The following is a 9,118-nucleotide window of genomic DNA, read 5'->3' on the forward strand; positions in this document are numbered from 1 at the left end:
GACAGCTGTTGTGGTGCTTTTACTCTGGGTACATGTGCAGGAGGCCTGAGAGAGTAGAAACAGAGACAGTTTTTCAAAATGTTTTGCCAGAGTGGTGGCAGTTTATGAATCCCATTAGAAGGATTTCAATCAACAGGAGAACATTGTCAAGTTAGGGCATCATCCACATATGCAAACATGCCCTATTTGAGAATTGCTCTGACTCGGTTTGCCCGTCTGTCTGAGAAAATCATTTGGGAGCATTCAAAATGCAAATGAGCAAATTATAGCCTCTTCTCTGCGTAAGGCTCCCTGTGGCTGTGTTTTTTTTCCAGGGGTGTAAGGAGATGTAAGACTGTTGAGCAATGCTGGTCAGATAGAGTAGTAATACCCTTGAAATCAAGTATAATTGCTTTGATCTTCCCCCATGGATCACAACTGTGGCCTTAGCCATCCTGTTATAGAAACTACAGAGATTTTCACAAAGAGGTGCTGGTCATGAGGTGTACAATCTACAATGCAGAATCTGAATAATGTGAGTCAGTGACATAGTGGAAGAAACATGCCTACATTTCTGCCATATGAAAACATTCTGAGAAAGGTCACAAGTCCTGTGAACTCTGCCTCTGTCACTGAGAAATTCTGTGGTTTCACCATTTTGCAGAAATTAATTGTTTGTGAAGGGCAACTGCATAAACAGAATGCATTATCAATATCATTCATATATTTATCCTTATTGCCAAAGCATATATATATATATATATATATATATATATATATATATATATATATATATATATTTATATATTTATATATATATATAATACGGTATTTAATATAAACATCCATGTCTATAGTGTACTGTATCTCAGGGGTTTAGCGGTTATGTTAATTTACTGAATTGTATTAAATTGAGAAAGACATGCGCATCCTCATCAACTGTTTGATTACAAAGGCAATGGTGTAGTTCTACAATAGAATATGGACACTTATTTGGAACCCATATCAAATATCATCATATCAAATGTATCAACTTACATTCATAAAGGAAGGTTTTATTGTGATTCTAAATGTTTTCTATAATCTTTTGCAATGAGTGAAAGTATAATTCACCCAGGAACATCCACAAAAGGAGTCAACATAATATCCAATTGAACATAACTCTGTTTATTCTTCTAGTGTTTTCAGAATAGATGAGTAATCAGTTTAAATGAAGGTAGAACCATGTTCCTTTTGCATTGTGATACAGATATTTTTAAAAATCCTGTCGAAATGGAAGGTAATAAGCTTTCGGAAAAAACAAATTTCCCCCAAGGCTGTACTTTGCAATTGGAAACTATCCCCATACAGGTATCCTCATGTTCAAAAAAGGATGAAAGCCAGCAGACACAGCAGATGTATCTTGATTTGGCAGACATCATACTTTATTGATCACCATTAAGTTAAATGGCAGGAACATCATAGCAGTGCACAACTCCCAAATCCTGTGTGGCCCGAAGATATATGGTTACATTCTACCCTAACAGAACCATTACATTAATTGTAGGTCATATACCACTTACAGAGCACCCGTGGTGTCTGGCTGGAAAGCTAGGAAATGCCTAATTGTGAGCTAATGAGAAAACCATTAACGTTTTCTTAGAGATCTGGGCATGTCCTTTGTCTTAACTAGACAACTCTAGCCAAGTCTCTTGGGAGTTTTTCCAAATTAGTTGTTGAATGTATTTTTTATGCTTTTTAAATTTGCTTGCACTGTGGCCAAATTATCACAGAATTTGCTCACAATATGTTTGATCACATGTCTCCAGCCTCAGCTAGCCAACATTGTTTTAATGCACCTCTCATGTTTTTGATATACTTCTAAACAGCAGATATACACTCACTGAGCACTTTATTAGGTAGACCTGTATACCAGCTTGTTAATGCAAATACAGTATTTAATCAGCCAATCATGCGGCAGCAAATTAATCCATAAAAGCATGTGGACATGTTTAAGAGGGTCAGCTGTTTTTTAGACCAAATGTAAGAATTGGGAAGAAATGTGATCTAAGTGACTCTGACCGTGGAATGATTGTTGGTGCCAGACAGGGTGAAAGCAAAAAACATTCAGTGACCAGCACTTCTGCAGGCAAAAACGCCTTGTTAATGAGAGAGGTCAGTGGAGATGGGCCAGACTGGTCATAGCTGATAGAAAGGTGACAGTAATGCAAATAACCACACATTACAACAATGGTATGCAGAAGAGCATCTTCGAACACACAACGCTTCAAACCTCTGGATAGGCTACAGCAGCAGATGACCAATAAGTCGAAAAAATAAGTCTAAACAGTACCTACTGAAGTGCTCACTGAGAGCGTATTTGTAATGAGTGCATTCTGGATAATTTCTTATCATTTTAAACCTGTAAATACACTTTATCACCGATATATTTGCAATATTTTTTACAAGACTAAAGATGTATTGTTTGTCCTTGAACACCCTTTACATTGGGTTTCTGTCTATGAAGTTTTTCCAGCATGATAGACCCTGCTCACCCTTTCTTCCAGTAAACCATTAATGCTACTTGACTACTAAACAGTGCCATTGTCCCAAATTGCTTTCATTATAGGAAATATGTCAACAGACACCTCATCACATACCCATAGGACGGCCTCATTTTGAGCTGGGATGGCTTTAATTTATTTATTTTTCATTCACTTCAATCTTCATTACTCCTGAACTTAATTACTTCATTAACTCATTATTTGGAGGGAGAGAGGGAATCAAATAACTTGTAATTGAAGACGAAAATCGGATGGTTCTCACCAAATCAAGGTGTTTCAACTTGGACATGTGATTAAACGTGAAGATTAAAAGGCCGGTGAATGACTTAGGTCCGCACTTCTCACCTCTTCAGAATAGCAGCGAATGAACAAGGACTTCAGTAAACAATATGCTTCATCACAAACAGATAAAGATATTAAAGTGAATATGTGGTGGGTAGACCGATTGGGGCTGCTCTTCACTGGTTATTTTATGCTTTTTTGACATGCCTTGAAACCCATTTAGAGATTTATTTGAACGGTTGAGCACAACAGAGGTTGAAGCACAAGTGCTAATGGAAATTAATGTTGCCTTTTTAAAATGTCACCCAGAAGGCTACACTCTTAATGCGTCTTAATTTGCTATGCTAGTCATGCTTCTTTTAATCAAAATTCACAGAAAAGCTAAAAACAAATCAATGATTCCTTCCTTCTGGGCCTGAACTGAATTGGTTCCTTCAAGGTTTCCATAAAACATTTTTGTGCTCTGCAATATTTTTGTCATAATTTCTGTCACGGGATAAATGATGTACAGGGAACAGGTGTAGGTATTCTGGGTCTTCTGCAAAAATTTTTAGGACTACATTTCTATTATGAAAAAGAAGCAAATCATATATTTTTCCCATGAGCTATGGACTTCTATCTAGACCTGCCTGCAAAGACACTGTTTCCATTTTCTCACCTTTCTGGAAAAAAATAATCACCCAGGGACCTCAACCTCTGTGGCCTTCCGCAGATTACTTTTATTAAGATTGGACGTCATCGCTAAAGGAATGAATTCCATAAAAGATTTGCCCTCTTGAGATTCAAACATATCTTGGGCAGCTACTTAGATTTCACTGCAGCAAATTGCTTTTCATTGGTGAATCCCTGTGAATAATAGTTTTCAATGAGCAAAGGGACACAATGCCCCTATCTCACAAAACATATTGTTTCCCTTGTGATTCCGACCTCTTTTGAAATGGGCACCAAGTCCAGAGCATTCTGAATTTTTTTTTTTTTTCACTCTTCTTGGTAGAATCTCTTTGGTATGATCTGTCACCACCTTAATTAAAAGGATCATCCAGCTTTGAAGTGTGTTATGTTTCCCAGGGAGAAGGATGGGTTTTGCAGTAATAACGAGAAACATCAGGCAGATTGGAACCATATACACATGTATCTATTTCCTTCACTGTATTATAAATGATTTAGTGGTTTAACAATTATCATGGTGGATGTCATGTAAGTGCTCAGAACCTCAGTTTGCATCATCAAACATTGCTTAACCCTTTAAAGGCCAGTTCATGTCCAGTCATAGAGTGTTGCTCGCAGAACATTCATGAAAGTTCTACTGTCGCCCCGACATAGACTGTGGTTGTTGCATGGACTATAAACTGGCCTTGAGGAGGTGTAAGATCATTCATCAATCATAGTGAGTGCGGCTTGCGTTGGTTGGCTCTTCCATTCAAAATAGCAAAGTTTGAACCTCAATATCTTATCCATTTCAAAACCAATCTCAATGCCATTTTGCATGTCTACTACAATGGCAACAGGCTCCAACTACTGATTTTAGTATTGCTACATTGCGCCATTTCTATGTTATGGATACATTAAAATTCAAAATGAATAAAGGGTATCCATAACCGATCCTGACACAAGACCACTCATTCTGTGGGTAATTCAGAAATATACATGCTTTTTCTAATTTACACGTTAATGCAGGATCTGTGATGCAAGATATGTGGTGGCAAGTAGGACACATTGGACATGCTGGAAATAATCACGATTTAGTGCAAAATAAGTATATTGCCTCTAACTTTAATATGTAAAATTGCCAAAAAATTCAAACAATGCACTTAAAACCTAGTTTTTTGTTATTAATATTTGATAAGACTGTTCTTGAGTGAACATTATAATGCTGATGTAATGAACACTAGGCCTACTGGTAACTGAATTGCTTCCGAGTGTGCTCTGTTTGTTTGGATATCGTGGGGAAATGCCAGAAACAGTTAGGCAGTGGGTTCAGTCTTGATTGACATGGCTGCCAACCATGCAGACCAAGGCCAGGCTTATCCTTATATGGTGTTCAACACCATATAGCCTCACAAATTATTTTCAATAGATGTTCAGCAGTACTAAAATAGCAAGTTGTATCACATTTATTCATTCATTCAACAAAGACACACTGTAACTATGCTTGCTAACCTGTTTTGATTTTTATCTTAAAACATGGAACAGTTGTCACAAATATGTATGCGTGTATATATATTTATATTTAAACATTTTTAAATGTTTTATTTAAGATGGCATAAGTGTTTTTAGGAATGTGTGTGTTGTGCTTATCAAGGTGCTGTGTATAGGTAGATCGTCATTCTGTTCTTTTGATCCTTTAAGTGTTTCCTATTTTAAAAATTCCAGGCTAATCTATAATGTGCCTGTGCTTGTTCGTAAAAAAGGATGTCCTGATCCAGTACCTTATCAGACTACCTCTTGAGAGGGTGAGAAGAGAATCATTTGGCCGTTGTCAGGATGAAATGTTGGATGAACACATTCCTGTGTCACTTTCATCCATGTTAGGACTTCCCTTGATCAGTAGTCAGTAGTGGGATTTATTGGCAGAGACATCCACCATCTGTCTGGAGGGCCCTGCTCTTCCACTTCCTCTGAAGTCTTTTTCTTTGACCACTGCCTAACTGGCTTAGACCGGCATACCCATGCCCCCTGCTCATAAATGCTGCAGTGCCTGGAACATACGAACACCTTAGATACAACCTTGGGTGTGGCTTGCCATTTTTCAGCTCCCAAACTGAATCAGCACGATATCAGCTAGTGTAGTGTAGCATAGGTAATATTACACAACCTTGTGCATATAAAACCTAGTCTCAGTTTGCTCTAGATGTGGGCTTCAGCAGAAATACAGTGGAGAGGAAATGTGGAAATTACTTGGCTTCACTCAGGCTATGTTTACATGCTCACTAGTAATTTTTTAGTAAAATTTTAACCTGATAAGGCAATACGTCAGTAAACGGCTTTGTCAGTTTATCTTAATCAAGGTCAAAATCTCAATAAATATAACTTCATTAAGACACCTAGAGTTTTAAATAATACTTTGATTTACTGGTGCATGTAAAGGTCTTATTCATCTAACGTATTTAGCTTCATTGGACATAGCCCAGATCTAGGTGGCAGTGCTAAGCACTATTTTTAACCTCCTTCTTCATTGATTTTATCGACCCCGCAAAGTTGTCAGTTAGAGACGCATTGGTTTTGGATAACAATAAACAGAGATGGATTATTTTGTGTAAGTGTGGTATACAGACAGACAATGAGAAGCCAATTCTGCGCTTCTACAGAAAGCGCGGCATCGAAACCTGGTTGATGAGGAGATTACGAATGCGGCAGCAAAATACGAAATAAAAAAACAAGCATACTGTGCCAGCGGCTACGATAATACAATCCCGGGCTTCTGTCGAGTGGCATCGGTGCAATCGCCTGAGGGTTTCCGTGCGCGTTCCTGCCAAAGCGCGCCGTATGCCAGGATAGGATAACGCTCGACGGAATTGTGACCCATCACTTGTCATCGCCACCCGTCTGAGCGGCTGAGATTGAAATTTAGCTGGAAATCAGCTGGGCGAGCATTTTCAATTTGTTTCTGATTGCCTCCGTTAGAGAGACGCCAAAATAATTCACTCCTCTCGGTGGTGGAAACGTCCCTCTTTGCGCTGATGAATATTACAGCGGAGCGGCTTGTATTAAATCTCTGGGCTCGGTGTAAAAGGCTGCGCCGTGTATATTAGAGCAGAACCACAGTAAATGACTTGTCTTAAAGCCTTAGCGTCTGCCCCCGGCTGGTCACAGCCACTCGCTGCAACGCTCTCCTAAACCGCACGAAGCGCGCAAAAGTTGTTGGTGTGGGTGACTTGAGGCTTTCATCAGGCGATGTATAGCCATTTTCGCCAAGTAAGAAATGCATTTCTGCACAGCAATAGCATGGATATTTTGATAAATTGCCCATTATATGCTCATCACTTCATTTGGTAGACCTGTCCACCAGCTTGTTAATGCAAATATTTAATCAGCCAATCACGTGGCAGCAACTAAATTCATAAAAGCATGCTGATGTGGCCAAGAGGTTCAGCTGTTTTTAAGACCAAATTTCAGAATGGGGAAGAAATGTGATCTGACCCTCCTGACCTGTATCTTTCATGCATTGCACTGCTGCCACATGATTGGCTGATTAGCTCATTGTAGGTGTGCAGGTGTTCCTAATAAAGTGCTCAGTGAGTATATTATGTCTAGAAAAAGGCTGATAAATAAACCATTTGGGGGATTAGGAAACCAATCACATAATCACATGATAGTCTATATCAAATCATCAAACATTTGCCACTTGCGGTTATAGTATTGACACATCCGTTTGTGACACCCATCCTCTGCAATGTTCAGACGGTTGGTACACCTGGTATCTGTTCTCAGACAGATCTTACCCAATATATTGATATTGTAAACCATTACAAATAACTCCTTTCTTATCTTTGCAAGTAGAAGACAATAAGAAAAATGAAATTAGGTCATAAACTATAAATATGCACATCAACGTGCCCAGGTGCCCTCTGTAACAAACAGAGAGAAAACAGAGACGTATTGCTCACAGGCTTGGGGTTTGGTTGATGGGAAAGCATTTAAGACACTGGTTTTATTTTAAATCACAGGGAGTCGTAGCACAGGAAACCAATATTGGAGCTGTCATTCGGCTACGTGATTGATGGACACACCATTTTGTTGGGTGAAAGATTTTTTTTTTTTAGGAATTCTATTTTTTCCCCCACAATTTTTTCTCCTACTGTATCCTACCTCAAAGAGAAATTGAGTAAGGATGTTTTCTACTGTTCAATTTGTATGACACTAAAGCCTCTCTTTTATGCACAGTGTGTATGTTTGCACTTTCCTTTATGTTACTAATACTAAGGTGTGTGTGGGTTTCTCTGTGTGCATGTGTGAATGCGTGTGTGCCTGTGAGTGAGTGAGTGAGTGAGTGAGTGAGTGAGCGTGTGTGTGTGTGTGTGTGTGTATGTGTGTGTTTGTTTTTTGAGAGGGCCAGTCAAAGAGGGTGCTGAGAATTATAAGATTCTAACTGACATTTTTGATCACAATTTGTGTCATAGGGCACTAAATACGTTTGAAAGTGTAAAAAAAATACTACATTTAAAAGGTTGTTTCTGCTTGGAGCCCATTCACTTTGGAATCTTTGAAGCTCACTATTTCAAACCTACTCAGAACGCAGGTATAACCTTCCAATTCTCCACTCACAACATTTGTTAAAAACAGATGGGCCCTTCAGATTCGACAGGTAAACGGTGGCAAAAATTTGTGTGGAGAATTACTTGAGTTTTACTCCAAAGTGACGAATCCACTGCAGATGTTACACCTGAGGCATTAGACACTTAGTTTGGCAGACATTCCAGGAGCCAGAGAAGAGTGAAATCCCTGCTTCTCCACCGGGGCATCTGAGGAGACAGAAGGTAACACAAACCCTCTCCCAAAATCCTCTCCTTTAAAATCACATTTAAAATGGCATGCTTTTCTCTCAGGAGAATATTTGTTTTTCCAGTGAATTTGTGTTTCCCTGTCTCTGTGATATGGAGCCAATATTGCACATTCCTGTCACTTCTGAGGCCTGGAATGAAATGATTCTGGCTGTTATAGATCGCTGTTGGCCTACGTTCAGTTCGGTGTGATTGTTGCTGCATTTTTATTGATTGTTACAAAAACTGTGGTTGTGTAGACTCGGCACTGATTATCCAGGGCTTGTGGGTGATTTCTCAGAAAGATCGGTTGGACTCATTTCATATGTTTGAAGGTGGTGTCTGCACCCAGAGAATGATCAGACTTTCAATGATGGTACGATTGTGTGCAGAGTGACTCCATGGGGCACATATTGCTCTGTGGTGTTTTTGACTCCGTTCTTTGCAGAACCATTAGTTGTATCAGCGGAGAGAAGGAAATGGAAGAAATGTTGAAGGCTGTGTCTGAGACCTGCCTCTCTTGAGTTTCCCTTCCTCCTGCCTCCTGGCCCTACCGAATCAAGCCCCCATTGGGCATTCTGCAGTTCAAAGCTCCAATCCAGGGGTTCAGTCAAGAGGGACATGCAGACACCAAGATGGAGAATGGTCAAGTACCAGTGCAACAGCGCCCCCATGTGGTTACTCAGGAATGCTGTTTGGCTTTGGTTGTTATTCACTTGCTCTTGCTGCTTTCGTTTGCCCTCTGAGTGTCAATGCCAGCCACAGGCCCTTTACAAGTGGCAAGGGAAATTCAGCTTGGACATATTTTTCCCTTCTTCTCGTTTTGGCTTACAA

The sequence above is a fragment of the Conger conger genome, chromosome 11, assembly GCF_963514075.1.
Source record: "Conger conger chromosome 11, fConCon1.1, whole genome shotgun sequence".
In the NCBI taxonomy this organism is placed as follows: Eukaryota; Metazoa; Chordata; class Actinopteri; order Anguilliformes; family Congridae; genus Conger; species Conger conger.